The sequence below is a fragment of the Falco naumanni genome, chromosome 6, assembly GCF_017639655.2.
Source record: "Falco naumanni isolate bFalNau1 chromosome 6, bFalNau1.pat, whole genome shotgun sequence".
In the NCBI taxonomy this organism is placed as follows: domain Eukaryota; kingdom Metazoa; phylum Chordata; class Aves; order Falconiformes; family Falconidae; genus Falco; species Falco naumanni.
In genome coordinates, this window is record NC_054059.1 from 13,145,738 (window position 1) to 13,165,369 (window position 19,632).

The window sequence follows — 19,632 nt, forward strand, 5'->3', positions numbered from 1 at the left end:
ATATTAGTTGTCTTAGCGTAGACATTTTCTCCACTATTTGACATTTTATAGCATCTTAAAATAACCAAATAGTAACAAATGTAATACTACAGCAACCAAAAACATAGGTCCGTATTTTATCTCCAATTCCAATGCCACTGATAATCCCAAACTCCAAAATTTATTGTAGAGTGGTATCATTCTTAACGTTTAGTGCTACCTGGTCTATTTTTTAAGTGCTAATATTTTCTGTATTGTTAATAATGGCATTTTAATCTAAAATATATACATGTCAAAGTAAATAAATCAATGTCTTGAAATATAGCTTGTATTTACCAGTTGCAGTCATGTCAACAGCTATATCATATGATTTTTAAAGTATTAATTACCATTCAAGGAAAATACATTTCTGTACATACACTACTTTTTAAGGTGTTAGTAGAAAAATTCAGTAAAGTTACTAAAAAAATAAATACTACTGCATCTTTAGAATTCAGTAAAACATCAGTCCAGTCCAGGCTTAGAGAAAAAAATAGTAACATTAAGTATCAAAATACATATGTCCTTAATCTATTAAAAGGCATACATTGCTTTGTTTTCCTATGGATATATAAATGCATGCATACAACCATACTGCCACATTACAAACAGCTTGCCACATTTTCTATTGTTTCATGAACCACAAAAATACACAACGAAGAAAAAATTCGGAACACTTACCACTGTTTTTCTTTGTCTTCTTTCTTTCATATGGAATTCATCCTACCTGTAACACAGGAAATATGTGCCTTTTGATGGCTTTCATTTGTACAAGAAAAAAGTACATGGTCAAACAGCTGATTAGGGATGAGAAAAGCTGAAAGGCGATTTTACAAACCAAGTCAAAGCACATCATCTGGCTTGTTTTAGTCTAAGTACCCATATGTCTTTAAAAGTCATTACACGCAATGAAAAAATGAAAGCCAGTTTTTAGGCAGCTGTGCTCGAAATTACAGTGTTTGCCCAATACTTTCGTATGAGTATGCTAAAAGTCTACATGCACTCTGAGAACATCTACAAAGCAGTGAAATATTTTAATTTATATAATGGAAATACTAGAAAAAGGAAGGTGAATAGCAAAAGAAGAGCATCAGCAGAGTTTAAGACCCTACAAATAGACTAGGCTGCATAAGACCTTCAGGGTTAAAGGGCAACTTTATTTTAGATCAAAAGGGTGAATATTCTATGCTTGGTTTTTTGAACTTGAGGAAGACAAAACATAGATAGTCCAAGAAACGTCACATTTTTAAATTGTAACAAATATGTCTAAGAATTTACAAGTCTCAGTATTAGTCAGTGTCTCCTACTGTTGTGTCCTTTCTCTCCAGCTAAATCGCCCAAATTTTATTTAAAAACCAGAATACTACAATGAAAAATAAACCACTTTTAGGTCTGGTAATGAATAGTTTCCAATTTTCGAGAGTAACTTCTATAAATTTGCATATGTAAGACTAACTGACATATGCAACCATCAGTTTTATCAACATAGCAGCTACAATTACATTAACACATCCAGAATTCTGAGTTCATGCAGAGCGATCTACCATTATGTTATTTTAATGCTCAATTTCAATACTGTCAAGCAACATAAAAATGAAATAATAAAATTACAAGTATTTTATTCATATTTACTGCTGAATAAATAGGCACAATAATCTGGAAAGTCAAATTAAGTGCATATGCAATCTATATCTCTGCATCCACATACTTTATTTGCTTTTTATCTGGGAGTAAATATTCTCAGGATTTAACCAACATTACATTTAAGTCAGTAATTTTACAGACTTATGTACTGATGTCTGCCTAGAGCTATCTAGTCATGATCTCAGATGTAAGAGAACTCTGAGTTCAATAGCATCTAAAGGCTGCAGCTAGAAGTGAGACTGAGTACATGCAAAAGAACCCAACAAACCCAAACCTAGCTGTTACATGACCTCTAAAACAGCCTACTGACCTATGCATATTGGAAGTCAACATCCTACATCGCCCTGTCTATATATGTATTTTTTGGAGCAAAGAAATTTGTGCACTGATAGAAAATGACAGTTGAAAGGAAGAATCTATCAGACTCTGTTTGTGTGTCTATTTGTATTTTTATGCACTGCAATTCAAATAAATTTTCCTGTTTACTAGGAATGCAAAAAATCAAACATTAGCTCCTAGAAAAGCTGGCATTTAAATAAATGGAAGGTTCTTAAAACAAATGTAGCTGTGTAGTGTATCGAGAGTAACATTTGCATCCATCTCTAAATTGTTTATTTTTGGCATGTCAACTGTGGTTTGGACACGATGGATGAATTTAATTTTGGAGCAAAGCCAAGCAATTTAGCATGAATGTGCCATTTTGACGAAGCATGGAATAGCTAGGAAATGCTCTGGTTTCTTCCCTTTTTGGATAAGTGGAATCCAGATATATCCTGTTGGTCATTTTAATTGAGTACTTAAATTAAACTTGCCAATTATTCATCAACTAATTGTGCTGGAACCAATTATTAGTGCTGGAACCAACTACGTTCTAACAATTTGAAGTGGCATCCTGCAACTATTTAGTGAGGCTATATTTTCACATGTAAAATTATTCAAATGCATTTAGAGTTCATGTCTAAATCACCAGATATAATCTATAATTATTAGAGCAGTAGTATCTGACTTAGATACATAGTAAAGAATGTACTTAATCATAAAACTTACAGTAGGAAGATGACCTTAAGCCAAAAATACCAATTTTAACCAAAGGTAACTACATTGACGAGATGTTATCTGGCTGTAGTCAGATAAGAATACAAACTTGGCCTGCTTGTGCTTGAGGGGCAAGACGCTTTCCCTGAAAATGTAAGATTTTGTGTAATAAAATTCTGTTCATCCAGATCATTTCAGTATGAATAATTATAGCTTGACATGCCTTCAAACCTATTTGGGAAGATGTTAACTTTGGTTCATGTATTAAAACTATAAGGCCAGAATTTTATTTTAAAAAAAAAAAAAAGGGCCAAAGACCTTACAAACCATTTTAGGTCTGACTTGCTCAGACATTCCTCAGCAGCATTAAGCTTGTCCCTCCTACTGCAATGTGGTTCCATTTCCCAGAACTTAGAAGAGAAGTTATTTCTTTAAGGAACTGTACATAGATTACACATACTTCACTGATCTTCAGGGAGCTTTAAAATTTACTTCAACAGAAGATTTGAATCCTGGAGAATAAAATCAGCAAAAATGACTGAAACTGAATAAATTAAGCCTGTTGACAAGAGGAAAAAATAATTAAAAAAAACCCCAAAACCACAAAAAAAAGACTACTCAAACGTAGAATGCCTGCAAGTAGAATACATAATAAAAAACAGGGCTTGCATCAGGCATATATTTGTCTTCACACAGGATTTATCATCCTCACAGAAGTATTTCTTACAATCAGGACCTACGTCTGAATGCCAAATTTGACCAGCCTAGTTGCAAATGACAAAGCTGGCAAGCCTTCTTCAGAGTCCTCTCTAGTATTGAGCTTTACTACATAAATCAGTGGGACATCTGAGCATATCCCACAGCTGCCTGTGGTACAGCATAGCAGACTGCTGGGGGAATGCTCCCAGTGCGCTGAGGAAGAAGCTGTCTGTGTGCAGGCACACTTCTGCAATTACGGAAGGACAAAGGACTACACATACTCACTTGACCCGGCGTGTTTCTGCAGTGTGAAGACCACAGAGTTAATAAACCTAAAGCAATTCAAATGTGAGTTTAAATGCAGCTTTAAGCAGTGTCAGTTAGTTTAGGCCAAGGGAGTCATGGAATGGAGTTACGTTCCTGTCTGCAGATGTAACCAAACAGCAAGTGTGGTGAAACCTGAATTTAAGTCACGTTATGTGAGGCACCTGAGATGTCTAAATTAAGGGTGCAATTTCCCTTGGGATTAACGGTTCTCCGCAAGTGTCTCTCTTCCTTGATTTTGAGAGTGACAGTATTCCTAAAATCAACCTGACAGCTAAGTTTCTGAACTGAATCTGCACATGGTTAATGTTTTTATAGAATCTGTGGACATCCAACAAGTTTGTTTAAACTTGTTTAGCAGAACCAGTAGAGCTTTTTGATACTTTTAGATATGGTAGTCTTATATATTTAGAAATATTATTTTTATGGCTAAAAAAACCTACACCACTACAACACATTTTTACAATTATTCAAATTGTACACAAGATAAATTGGACTGGCTTAAACCAATGTGGGTCTGCATTTTTATTTAAACAAGTCAAATTCTGTGTGCAGAGGACTTAAATGAGAATTCCACAAGCATTGCCTGTAGCAGACATGTCTAAATAAGACTTTTCAGTTACATCTATGTAAACGCCTTCCACTTACATACAGAGCAGCTGTCCTTAACAGTTTTATTAACATAAACCTACCCTGATATACAGGAAAGGCATTCATATCCTTTTAAAATATAATAATCTTATAATCTGAGATGATAACATTTTAGGTAGCATTTTCAGTGGATGACTTCCACTCCTGTGATTTTACCAGTATATTAAAGTTCAGAATTTGTAAAAGAAAGTTTGCTTATATTCTAGACGGTCTGAGGGAGTGCAGATGGGTAGTCATAACTGCTCAGATCCCCACCTTCACATATTTTCCTTCATGTCATAAATTCATTCAGAAGATTTAAATACTCCTCAGTCTATGCCACTGCCATTATGTTGAGTTCAAGCACACTGTCCCACCAGACTCCACAATCTTTTGCCTTGCCTGGATGGTGACAGTTTGTCTCTACACTGGAGAGACAAGACAAGGAAAAGGGACAGGAGACACGAAAGGTTCTTTGATATTTAGCCCATGGGAGGCTATCACTATTCACCTATGTGAGCTAAAAAATTATTAATAAAAACTATTATCTAAAAAATAAATCATCAAATTAATTTAGTGATTTCTTTCTACTCTGTCTTTGAACTATTTATTGGTGTGACATTCAGGAGCTGAGGCAGCAAGATAAAACGAAAGAAAGAAGCTAAAATCAAGATACTAGAGCATCCTTTGACAAAGAGTAGTCAAATGGATTGGGCTGGATTCATCTTTTTGTGGAAGAAGCACAAGCTAACCTTGATGAAATCAGATTCACTTATCATGCAAGACAGTCCTTTTTTACCTGTTATCAATTTCAGAGTCCTGTAAGTTTTTCTTTTTAGCAATAAATTGAGGTAACAGCGAAATATTATATGGTTCATTCCACATGTGCAAGTGGGCACGGACATTAAACAAAGACTATATATCAGAATGAATTAAGAATTTGATCTTACTTTTCTAATGTAGCCAAGGGGTATGCTTGTGGTCCCTAAGGAATACATAACCAAGCCATAATTTCCCCCTCCTCCCATATTTCATAGTATATACCTTTTCTTTGAATTTAAAATATTTATTGTGTCTTCATAATAATGTCTCAATATAACGTCTTCTTAACTTTCAGACAGTTGAGAAGTGCCTTTAACAAAGATTTACTGAAAACCTATCAACATTAAGAACAAGACCATCACAGCACAGGAAAAAACTAAAAGAAACACATTTCACTATTAAAATAATGCAATGAAAAAAAGCCCTGAAAACAGCTTCATCAACTTAATTTCTTATTAAGTAACATGGAAAACAAACAAAAAGTCACTAAGGTTAACTTAAAACCTGAAGCATTTTTAAACATCTTCAATAATCCTTATCTAGAAATGAATTTTTGTCATTCCTTTTCTTACTATTTCTCCTGATATAAACTTTCTCCTACAAAACTGACACCAGTTCCATTAATGACCCTGCTCTCTACTTTCAGATTTCCTTTCTTAGCACAGGGTCCCCCTTTCCACTGTTGCCTGAGGGGGACCACTACTACATGATTCCACTTTAGGCTCCCACTGGAAAAAAATCAGTGAAAGAGAACTAGAAGGTTAGTGCAAGTAAAACACTTCTGTTTTTGCAGAAAGAAGTTTTAGGAAGCATTGGTAAATTATTTCATTTGGAGTGAAATTTTGTCTTCATTGAAGTCAGTGTATGCTTTGCTATAAACTTCAGCTGGGCCAGAATTTCACACCTGGTTTCTATGACCTCTCTTTAGTGGCTGTGAGCTAGGAGTATGAGACTTCAATCAAGCCAGGATTTCACTCTAACAAGAAAGTATTACCAACAGTTCCTTTCATCCTCAGGAAAGACAATTAAGAAATAAATATACCTGAATGATAGTACTTGCCAGAAAAGTTTTTGCACTTCCTAGGTTGTGCTATATTTAGTGGTAACAGCATAACTTGAACAATAACAAAGATGACAAAACTTTGTGACCCAGAGACTGGAAAAAGTAGCTAGAAGCTGAGATTTTTGCTAGCTTCTCATCTGGATTATAATGGAGCCTGCAACAGTATGTTGCAGTAATACAGTTTGCTTCCCCCCCCTCCCCCCCCCCCCAGTATAGTTTATGTTCTTCCTTTGCTTTCTCACCCCTTTCCAGCCCTTATTGTGTGTAGATTCCTTATTTTCCTCTCCTGCAGTGGTTGCTGGAGTTCCTGATCTGGGATGTCGAGACCAACCACTGGTGATCTAGTCAGCTACCTATGGATTAAATGACGTCTTTTTCCAGCTGTAATAGAAAGACAGCTAAATGACATGAAAAAGCAAATTAACAAGAGGAAACCCTCATCCTTTTTTTCAGCATGTTTGGAATGAGGCTTTATTATTGCCACTGTGTTTTCAAAGCCATAATCTCTGCACCTGACTTCATGTCTGCCAAGTTCTTGAAGCACAGCTAACTGCACATTACTCTAGAATTTATCAAATTGGAGAAGTTCTATATCTAAAAGTAGAATTTATAAAAAAAATTATTAAAGGAACTCTTTAAATAGAAGTAACTCAGCTATATTAAGCAAAACAGTTTAAATAAAGATTTGAAAACACTGTCTACTCACCATCCACTGTACCTTTGCAGGGTAAGTCTTTCCAGCTCATTTTCCTGAAAATTTTGCAGCTTTCAGCTCCTACTTATGTTTCAGAGTTCACCAGGCCTCTCAAAAATGTCTTTTCCTGTCATCACTGAGACTTGGGCTAAGATCTTCTCTTGGCTGCAAGAAGCCCTGTATAGTTAGGGAACTATAGCTTTGTGCATCTTGATTGTTTTTCTCTCCCTGTTCCAGCCTGACACTGTTAAAGCTTCTTATACAATGGTTGAGGTTGGAAGGGACCCCTGGATATCATCTGGTCTGACCCCTCTGCTCAAACAGGGCCACCTAGAGCCAGTTGCCCAGGACAATGTCCAGGGGAGACATTTTCCATCTAGGCACACCAAACTACTTCAGAGAAGATTCTGCCCTCAGGGACAGCAAAGGGTCCTGTCTTAGTAGCTTGTTTCCTTCCTGATGCGATAATACCTGTGACAAATATTTTTCCTGATTTCTTTCATAATCTAGACCATAAAATAATATTCAGTAGTTTCTGCCAAATTCCTAATTTATAGGTGAGCTATAACTCCATATAAAAAAATACATGATCTAGTTTTAAATATATGAAATTACAAAGATTTTACCACACACTTAGGCAGTTGCATATGTAACCATACTTATGTGATTATTCCCACCCCCACCCGCCCCCCACTTGTGACTTATTTTTCTTGATTCATCCAGCTTCACGTTTCAGCTTTTGCATTGTGATATGCCTTAATCTGTTAAATATCCTTATGGTATCAGAAGTCTTATTTCCATGTTAGATAGAGGCTATCCTCCACTCTTCTCCTGAATAAAAAAAGATGGATTGAGGAGCTTTTGTTTTGTTTTTTATCTTTTTCCCCGCAAAGCAGTAGGGTTTCAGTAGGTTTTTTGCCTGTTTGAGGTTTTTTCTGGAACCAGTCCTGCTCACTGACACCAATTAGAAAGCAGAATGCTTGGATGGTAGAAGCTAACATAATGGCATAGTTACACCATCAATACCATATAAAGTAGTAACATAGCTACATTGCTGCTACTTAGTATTTCTTCCTGTTAAGCCCCATCTCTTTTTAGGCCATCACAGCGTCCATGAAGCTGTTACTTCTCTTAAAGAGTTACAGCTTTCCAAATCTCTGCATGGTGCTCAGTAAACAGCCCTGCAGCATTTGCTCCTGCGAGTGTAACCTTACATTTGATTTCACTGTATCACCTTTTCCCTGGCCAACCTAAATCACCCTGCAAAAATGGACATATAATTATTTCCTACTCATTCATTTTCACATCAACAGCAAACTATTCACAATGTTTACTAGCCAAGGAAAGCAAAGCCCTGTGCCTAGTTTATTGATGTTTATATAGAGGTAACGTGATAGTTTTGCTGCAAGCCAGCTGACCAATGTCTAAATTTTCAGAGAATGTTCTAATTACATGTAGGAACATTATTTTTATTTTTTTTTGAAATTTGAAAACTGGAACAGGAAAAGTCAGACTGCAACAAGTTTTGAAGCTGCTTCGCAATACCTTGCCTAACTTGTAATTGCTTGTATTTCAAAAAATGCTTGCTCAGTTATTAGTATCATCCATACCTGCTCTCTCTCATACAAGAAAGTGTACCAAGGCCACACCTGCAGACCTGCTTTATGTACACAAACAGTCTGATTCTAACAGCAGTCACATGGAGGCCCTCAAAAACTAGTATGTATCTATAGAGCCTCTGGTGCGAAGGGGATAGGAGCTAATATCAACAAAAATGAATGCTTTAGATTTATTTAAAAGTCTATCCTATGCATGTCAGGTGTGTTTAAAGGAAATGCTCATATTTTCAACACAGTGGTATAGTGTTATTTGTTTGAATTCCAGAAGTCAGCAAAACTAAATAATTAATTGTAATAACAATCAACTATAAAGGCTTATGCATTGAAAAGTGTTTTAAAAAAACTATGTCACATACTGAGCGTGCTATTTAGAAGTGCATAAAAATATAATTGAACTAATTTCTGAAAGATTACCAAGCGTAAGTTGATGCTGTAGAAAACAAGGGAAAACATACATACCTGCTAGATGACCGTAAGTATTATACAGCATCCACACAGTGGAGACTATGCCCAAACATGATGAAGCTGAACAAAACATATAGCAGAAAAATTAAACTGAAAATACACTGATGAAACCAGATAAGGGAGGGAGTAATTTAAGCAACATGTACAACAGAATTACTTCACCAGTATAAGAGTACTGGTATGGTATGCTACCAAAAATAATAGTGTAGCCGCCGCAAGTCAGGTCTTGAAAGTCTCCAAAGAGGAACACTACAGGCTCTCCAGGCAATGTGCTCCATTGCTTGACTGTCCTCATGGTGAAGAGGTTTCACCTCACATCCAGTCAGAATTTCTCTCATTTCCACTTGTGCCCACTGTCATCCTCCCATCACATACTTCCAAACAGCTCAGCTCCATCTTTCTTGATGACCTTCTCCTATGTGTTGAAAGGCTGCTATTGGGGGACTTCTCCACGCTGATCAATGACCAGTTTCACACCATAAAATATCCTCCTGCAATAACAAGTATACTGACAAGGAAAGCAAATTCTTTGCAGACCGTGTTTGCTCTACATTTTTTTAATGTAGCCAACACAGAGCAAACAATAATTTGGCTATCAACTCATCTGGGTACATATTTTCAACTCTTCTTCATACCAGATTTCCACCGCAGTTTTTCTTCTCTGAGTGACTGAAAACATGTTTTGTGAAATGTCTTGATGTCCTTCGTCTCTACAAACAGGTATGGCCTGTGCACCCTATTCTTTTTGTGTATTGCCTCTTTTCTCTGGCTAAAACTTCAGAGACGCTGAGTGCATTACAGCAAACAGCTACCTTAAATGAAGCAAATTTTCTCATGGTCTTTTTTTTCTTTGGTGACTATAAGAAAGCAAATGATAACACAGTGAACAAACAGGAGTGGAAAATTTTTAATATAAAAGCAAATACACACACAAGTTAAATACAAGTACACGATTCTTTAAGTGAATACCTGCCTTGCATCACTTTACACAAAATCTGTACATTTCTAGTATTTCACACCAAAAAAATCTATCACTTTTTAGTAAATGTTAGCAAGGATCAAGATTTAATCATCCAAAACAGCGGAACTTGTTTTGCACTTGCTTATTAGATAAAACATTAAGTCACTAGCATGTACTGTATTACTGTGTTGAAGACCTTGTGTGGTAAGAAGCCCCCAGTTTCACTACAGAAGACTTCTTAATCAAATCACAACACAATGTGAAATATATTAAATAATAAAAGCAGATAAATGAGAACTACACTAATACAAATATGGACTAACTGTTTCTATAAAAGGGAGATAAGATGTAGAAAAAATTTTCATGGCAATTAACTGGTCACATGGCACTTTAGGTATCAAACCAAAATATAGTAATAAGGGATATTTTAAGACATGAATGAAGGCTCTGTGGATTGGCTTATGAAGGATACTCCCTATTTTAATAGGCTGTGTCAAAAAGGGGGACAGATTCTGGCAAATGAACTGAGTACTTCAATGACAAAACAAAAATAGTTACTGGAATAAAGAAATAAGAATAGACACTGATGTCTGTCAGTACATAAGAGAGACAGAACTGCACAAACTCTTACTAGCTTGTCTGTCATGCAACGAATGAGACCAACAGAGACTGGAAGATTAAGGTAAAGAGATCAACATGACCATATTTAATATGATTTCCCATCTCTTTTTGAATTACAAAGTTCATCACAGTCCAGAATGGAAGCACTACGGTTGCAAATATGGGAAAGGATATTTTAAATAAGTTAGCCATACAATAATAGAAAAGAGTCCATTCTTGAATATATAACAGTGAAGAAGCAGCAAAATTTAGGTATGCTTTAGTTGTGTATACAGAAACAGAATTTTTTATGATGGTACTGAATTATAGGCTTGAACGCTTTGGAAAGCAACGGTGCCATCAATAGTGATAGAACTTGACAGACAAAGATTAAGATCTGGAACAACCCACTCTAGTTTTAAAAAACTGGATTTACTCTAAAGTCGATACATATTTAACTACAGAAATCACTCATATATTACAATCCAAATCCCAAAGCTCTTGCTGTGATAAAACTTCTGTGGAAATGAGAAATTTCTCAAAGTGAGGACCTGAAGGTTTGGCTTCCACGGAGACCTCTGGCAGCGCTCCGAGTGACCGCACCGCGCCGGGGAGGGGAACGGCTCTGGCGGGGCGCGCGGCGGGAGCCCCCCGGTGGGTGAAAGAAGAAAATGCCCCGAAGTACCAAGCGCCGAGACAAGACGACTCCGGCCACTTAAACTGGATTTTTACACCTAAGATTGCAGTGTTTTGTAATTATTCATTAAAATTTATTTCTTTGAATCAGCTATTACAAAATGGTGAGTTTCAACATCACTCCTCCTCTATAATTATCCTCTTCCCCCCACTACTCTAATGATTATTCAGCTGCAACCCAAGGAGAGAAGCACTTCACTTGCAGAAAATAAATGAAACGAGAAGAATAGGTCAAACTAAACCCTCATCAGCAATATAGAAGTATTGCTATACCACATATGCACCTATGCTGTTTCTATTACTGGGGACAGGGAACATTAATTAAGTCTTAGTAGTAGTTTGAAGCCCTAGCATTCCTTTGGGTCTTGTAAAACAAACATACACACCAAAATTCTCAATACTGAATAAAGACTTGAGCGATGAGATTGCTCCTCACTATGTACATACACAGGCCTGGCTCTGCATGGTTTGCATATACCCAATGTCTCTTGATTCCACACGTTTAATAACTTTTTGTCTAAAGACACTGGCAGGGAGATCAGTATTTGGTTGTATCCATATTCACTGACGACCAAGTGAAACATGATCCACATAGTTAAAGATCATATTTAAGAACAGATAGAAAGAGCAGGAAGTAAAATAATTTGCTCTCCTGCTAAGACAAAAGTACAGATGTAACTGCTGCTATGCCACTACTGATCAAAAATGCCTAAATGATAAAACTCTAAAGTCATCAGCCACGATCTCATGCCATTTCTCCTGTGACATTGCTTTGTCCACTGCCCTATGACTAAATTCCTGGTGCGGTCACTGAGAACAATGATTTCTTTTGTGTTCTCCAAAATGTTATCTTCTATCTAAATACAGCTGCCTTGTGACTGGCATTAATCACTAACTCCTTCAAGTAGGAAGTGACTCTCGGGACCTTTCTTGTCCAACCCCCTGCTGAAAGGGTCACAATGAATCCAGACCACATTGCTCAAAGTTTTATCAGTCAAGTCTTGTAAACCTCCAAGACTGGAGGTTACGAAACCAACCTGGGCTTATCCGTTCCACTGCTTAATTATCCTTACACTTTTTTTTTCTTCCATATATCCAGTCAGATCCTCCTATTTCATTTTATGTCTGCTGTCTCTCCTCCTACCACGCGCTACAAACTCCATGGTCTAGACAACCTCCCTGCCTGCTGTTTGGGCCCCCAAAGCCATCTCTTTCCCAGGCTGAACAAGCCCAGCTCCCTGACCTCTCCTCACAAAGAAAATGCTCCAGAGCCAGCCATTGTGGCAACCCTCCCCTGAAGGTCACCCCTTGCTCATTCCAGTTTATCTTGAACTGAGAACCTTAGATTCATCAACTCCTCCTTTTCAACTGGAAGCATTAAGCCTACCTTTTTTTCTTATTTTGAAACAAAATAAAACTTCCATGTCCTGGGTATGAATATAAGGCCTCTTTTGCTGTTTAGAGATGAGGCTCAATGATTAACTATAGTACACAAACACCTCTGGTGTGCAGCTAGGCAGCCCTTAATGTTCTGGGTTCTTTATGCAGTCCATATGCTAGGTTTAAATAATGTAAGCGGCTCTGAATCAGTCTTCTGACCCAGAAGAAATTCACTTTTATCTTGAAGATTACCCTCTAACTTTATCAAATGATAGAAACCCTAACCTTTGTTGACATCCTAAGAATGGCCATAGTGAGCCGGACTACCTGATAGTAACTGGAATGATTGAGACTGTGCAGCTTCCTCTACTGACCTTTCAGTGCCTACAGCAAACCTTTCAGAGAACAGGGAAAGCTGAAGAAGCTTCCCTTGCAAATCCTGTCCATTCCCGGCACTCCCCTGCTTAGGGAACTTCTGAGCTGGAGGTTGCTTCTTGATCAGAGCGCTTAATACTGCTTGACAGACCTCTCATCCATGAACTTCTCTATTAATTTTTAACATACGCATACTTTTGGCATTCAAATCACCCTAAGGTAAGGATATCTATTTTTTAAATTGTATGAAGCAGTCCCTTTCTAAGTCTGCTGCTTGTTAACCTACTTTGTGCCAAATTTTCTTGACACAAGCACAACTAATCATTTTCTATTCACTGTTCCTCATGCCAGTCAGAACTTTCACAATTCTATAATTTCTCCTCGAGTAGCATCTTTTCCAGGACAGCAATTCCAAATTATTTAGTTTTTTCTGTGCACAGCAGCTATTCCTTACTTTGTTCATTCTTTATGTCCTTTAAACTATCTCAAATTCTCTATCACTTTTTGACATGGACATCAAAACAGCTCAGTGTTTGTGAAGTATAATAACAATCTGGTTGTCTATCCCCTTTCTGCCATTCTTTGTCTTTTTGACTACCTCTGAAGATTTCGTCAAAAGCTAAACTTACTGGCAGATCTGCTATTAAATTCAGGGGGTCAGAAGTCCATCCTGGGAAATTCTCCAAACATGTTCCTTCCAAGTTTATGCCTCAGTTGCAATTTTCCCATGTACGGACTAGAAGTATAACCTAGGACAAATATGCAGAAAATAGTACTTTGGATGTTCTAATATGATGAAGAAGTCAGTTCATTATTTGTCTGGTATCATGAGAAAAATACTGGGGAAATCTCTTCTTATTCTAAATGAAAACATCAAGCAGAAAGTTTCAGGGGAATACAGCAGTTCACACTCATTTTTCTTGTGGGAACGTTCATACATCTCTATTGTGGAAGTTCACATTGTTTTCACTCTTATCAGCTCATACAGAGCTGTAATTTACATACAGAACAGCTTTTAATATTTTTTTAAAGAAAAAATACTGTTGGAAATAAATTGACCTTAAAGTTCCTAATAATTTTTACAGCCCTCATTAGAGGAAACGTTACTTACCTACGCTATCTCCTGGTAAAATTTATCAATTCTGTCCTCAAACTCCCTTTTTAAAATTCTGTTTTTGTTGAAGTAAACAAACCAAAGAACAGAACAGAGAAGAACCTTCATAAACATTATCATGTAATTGTTACTAATGTATTAAAAGCACCACTACTCCCAGTTCTTCCATAGATTAATTCTAAATTTCTAACTCAACTATTTATTTTTATTTAGCATGTTGTAGCCTTTTAAAAGATGAACTCTGTTCCCATCTAAAAGCAACAAAAAGCTTTTGCCCCACCTACTTCAACACTATTAGAACAATAAAAGACACACATATTTTAGATTAGCTAAGATTAGATTGCACAGATTAGCTATTCCTCTCTATCTTGTGACAGTTCTGTGCTTTCATAAAGAGTTTACTAGTCCCAAACTGTGCATGTTAGGTTTTTCTTTGCATGTTAGAAACTCCCATGTTCTAGGGACTGGGCTTCGTCTAGGACAATGATCCATTTTAAGTACATCAATTATTACACATATCCATTATATAATTTGATTTTTATATATTATTTTGTGGGATTTATTACAAAAAATATCAAGAACGGCATGATAAATAGGCACAAAAAGTGATTTGACAAAGTGATGGCACAGAAAGCTTACTTTTAACCTCCAAAAAGGATGATTCAACCTTTGAATTGGGTTCCCTGAAGAACAGCCTGCCAGTGCTGATGGGTATGCTGAGAGGAACACCACCATGTGCTTACCTGCTTCATATATGCTTTCCTTAAATTCCACTAAAGCTTGAAAAAACCTTTTTCCAAACCTTATGGGACCATTTGTTTTTCCTCAGTGTGACATCATTACTTCTTTTGAAAACTGTCCTTTTCCCTACACTTACCCAAAATAAGAACTGAGCTGACTAAGTTAAGGTCCAACTGATTTTTTCATGAGGTTCATAAACTATGTAAATATTGAATCACTGACATAACTAATATTGAATAAGGGTTTAGAGGGAAAATGAGGTTTCTCTCCGTGAAAAGGAATAATAGACTGCACTAAAGGCAAGAACTCTGAAGAGATCAGAATGACTGGGAAGCTTGAAACAAGGTAATACTTTAGGATAAGGAAACAGTACAAGGAGCAAAGACATTAAGGACATAATGATGTTCCCTATTAACCTAGTGATAAATAATGTAGAAGTTAACTATGTGAAAGCCTAAAATATTTGTTAATTATAGTGCAGACTGACATTCCAATTTTGCCTTTTTTTCTTCTTTTTTTGGCTATGCATGATAAAGTGGAAATTCTTTCTTATTCACAGAATGGACATTAACTCTTAATAGTGTTGAAGAAGAAAACCAAAGCTGTGCTGCTGGTTAAATAAGGCTAAGTAAGCACCTAAGTACAGTGATGGAAGGAAAGATGCCTGTATTGACATAATACAGTATGACAAACCAAACTTAAAACCTAGTCTGGTCTGCAGAAATGGTGAATAAGCTACAACATTAAATCAAAGAGAAGAAATTACAAGAAGTTACAGCTAATTTTATTGACACAAGTTTATGGACTTAAAAAAAGCTATTGTTGCCAATGCTTAATTACATGTACTTGCACAGTACCACGTGCAATGTGTTCTGTGTCACAGTGCTTACAGGTTCTACTGGATTCTAAGCCGCAAAACACAAAGAATAACTGCACCTTCAAGAAGGAAAAACAAAAAAAAAAAAAAAAGGAAGAAAAAGTAGACTTAATCAGAGAACTTCAAAATACGGCATTAACATTAGCCCACACGCTTTCAGTCCCCTTGAAACTTGTGGGATTACCAAGTGGTGACAAGAGCAGCGCAGTCAAGCGAGAAGGTGCACCTGCTCCCTGTTGGTATGTACACTATTTGGTTCAAGTATGATACTAATCCCTTGTCCTGGTCAAAATGAAGACTGTATCTCATTTCATATATTTTAATTTCTACAATATCACTCCTCTTCTTTCTCTCTGTACCACACAAATACTTCAGTAATAAACAAACTTGTGGAATTTGCTTTTAAGTAATATCTAAGACATTTCTCAGAGTTTAGAATTATTTCTCATTCTACATAACAATTACTATAATAGTTCTTTTTAGATAAGTTTATATTGTTTAGAACATAAAATCTTTATTTTAAAATTTCTTTCCTTTATAACAAAATATTTGCAGTCTTTTTTTTTTTTTTTTTCCTTCACTGTGCAACTGTCTTGCCTGGGGAAGTGAGGACGGTGCTCAGGGAAGGCCACAGATACTTTTCCACATTATCTTTTCCACACTGTGACTGTAACTGCCACAACGCATGTCAGGTCTTCTGAGGAATATGTTAACAGCATTCTCTTCAGACTCACTCATTCTATTTTCATTTACACATTTTCTCAAGACCTGTTAAAACCTCTAATATTTTCTTTTAGTATGCGTAATGACAATTTTTAATGACTCAATTATTAGCTTGCACTTACCAATCCTAGATACAAGCATGTCCAACAAAACCTTTTGGAAACCATTTCACTTTTTTTACAGGCCTACTTTTTGTACTATTCTCACCCTGTGACCCCATACATGACGCCACTCTTTAGCACATTCACTGATCTTGCTGCACATTGTGGCACCTTGATGAAAAGCTTTTACTTGCAGGAGCAAAGAAGCGTGAAAGAGGACAAGACAAATCTCTGAGCCTAGGCAGGAAAAGAGGCACATTCACTGCTGGAGTGTAGGAGAGAACGGCACCACAGGGACAGCTACTAGGTTCATCTTATAAGCCGTGATAGCTTAACTCCGTTGTTGGAAACATAGCACTGGTATACACTGCTGCAGCCGAGACTAGATCTACTGATCGTGAGGATCCCAAGCGCTCAGCATAGCACCACACTATCTTTCAGCTGAGAGGTGATCAGTAACTTTGGTATGAATGAGGGCACTTCACTGCCTGGCCCATACCACACCACAGCCCCCTACCTTCTCTCAAGCAGTAACTCTGCAAAATATACACCTGCTCTTCTGGCCTCCTCTATTTGTGCAGAGCAGAGATGTTTCTTCTGCACTGATGACCAACTGCCTCATCTCTTATTTCTTGACATCATTAATTTGTCTTAATGACCAATGTGCTTTATGGAGTTTTGTCCTGTAGTTGTTCATTTTCACCCCATGACATAACACAATTGAGTAAAGTGCAGGTAGACTTGGGGCACTACAAACAGTAGCCATCCTAGGCGCTGTCTACAGTAACTGTGCAAGACAAACATAGCCCTAGCATGCCAAAAAATGTCTAACCAACTTATCCTCAGGGGTGTCCTGTCAATAGATATTGTGAATAATCAGAAATCTGACCTCAAATTTATCTGTGAGCACCCTCTCACAGACAGAGCTGTGTCAATACAGCCATGAAAAATGTTAGCCTTGGGTCCTCCAGGAATACTAAACAAGGGATGAAATTTTTGTCTCCAGAAGATATCACAAAAGCCAATGCATCAACTGTAAACTGTTTTTAAGACTTAATTTTATAGGACTTATGCTGGCACAAGAGAAAGGTCACAATTTGAATAGTTTAAAAAAATACTAACTTTGCTATTAAACTGTGGTATTTTTACATTTTTGCATGTACCTGATATCTTCAGTGTCCCATACAAAAGTAAAAAAGAAAATATTCTGAAGTTGACCCCCTGAATTCCGTTTCTAGATCACTCTTCATATAAAGATCTGATGATTTCATTAGAATAAGGAAAGAAATACTTTGAATTTATAGACTTAGAGTTCTAGAGAATAAAGAAAACATATTCAGATAGCTAGTGGTAAATATGGCATTGAACTTACATTTTGCCTACACTGTACATAAACCCATTACTTCCATTCTGACCAATACTAGAGCTCTTCCTTTAAACTATGAGTTACAGTAAATCTTTCATATAGGGATGTGATGTTTTTTCACTGAAACCTTGAAAACCTCACCTGTTACCCAGGTAAGACTAGGTTAGCAACCATATTTACTAAAAAAGAATGGATCTAACAAAGTGATGCTAATTTCTTTAGAAGTACTATTTACTGCAAAAATACAGGAAGATTTTGACAAAAGACGCAAAATAGTCTTTTTCTGTTACTGTTATTCGGTTTATGTAACCATTTCAGTCAATACAAAAACACTTGCGGTAGCATATAGCTATAGATTTATTTATTTTTTTTTTTACACCACCCTTAATTCTTAACTACTTCTCTGGTATTTGGCGTTTCAATATTTTATTGTTAAAGGTATGCAGTGCTGCAGAAAACATAAAATCTTCATATACTCCAAGGGCAAATTACTTACCTTCCCACTTGAGAATAGTTTATTTTTAATGCTGTTCTTTAAGGTTTTAATTCTTCATGGGTTCTAGGGCAATTCTGAATTATAACATACATATTTAATAGTAATGACATCCAGGGAAATATTTTCTGTGGTAGAGATAATACATACATATTAAAAGCTATATATTTTTTACAAAATAGATCTAAGACAACATAGAAAACAGTATTCTGCTTACTGACCTGTGATTAATTATATAGTATCTGCTGCTCTTCACATCAGACTACAAGCCCACCTAGACTGCCATGAGCTGTCCTTCACTTGGCTCATGAGCATGACAGTCACCTGCCTACTGCTTGTGCTCTCACACCAAACGGAAACCCAGCACAAGCATCTGCTTGCTCGTCAAGAAACGAGCCTCCCCAACAACACCTCTCCACTAGCAGGGCCTTTCTTGCAACACTGCAACAGCCATGACCAACCACGCAAGCAGCTCTTGAATAACCGCTGTACTCCACTTCCACCTGCACTGCCCTCACAGTAGGTTAACACATTACAGGTATTTGCCCCTGAATGCAACAATTCACTCCATGAGCCAACACAGCCCCTGCAGGTACCTACCTGCAAGGTTTACAGGCTCTCAAGAACCCTCCTCAACTCTGTTATCACTTGGTTCATGAACACTGCTACATGCCAGCGCCCTCCACAATGTCCTGGCAACAAACACAGAAGTACAGCATATGTCCACTGCTCTGAGTAGAAACTTCCAGCTCTTCAGTACTCCCAAACGCAGGTACTTTCTTGCAAGCCCATATGAATTCCTGCCACCCCCAGCCGCCCTATGAATAGCTTGTGAGTGCTAGCACGCAACACTTCGACAGTAAGTTGAAGCCCAGCAAAGACATCAGTCACTTCATGGCAAAGCTGTTCCACCACACACACCATCAGATACCTTCTCTTAAGAGAACAAATCCACCTGAACACACACCTGAGATGCCCCAGATATAGCTCAGGAACACCGTTACAAGGAAAAATTCACACAGATGTGGATACCACTAGGCTTGCTTTATTCACAACTCAGAGTTGGGCCACCACCTGTGAGTGGCAGAGAACAATGGGATGCAGCACAGGTTATACACACTTACCAAACCATTAGTCAGTGTCCAAAGGTTTTAGAAGTTTCCTTTGGTCTTGTCAGTTCTGCCAATCCATC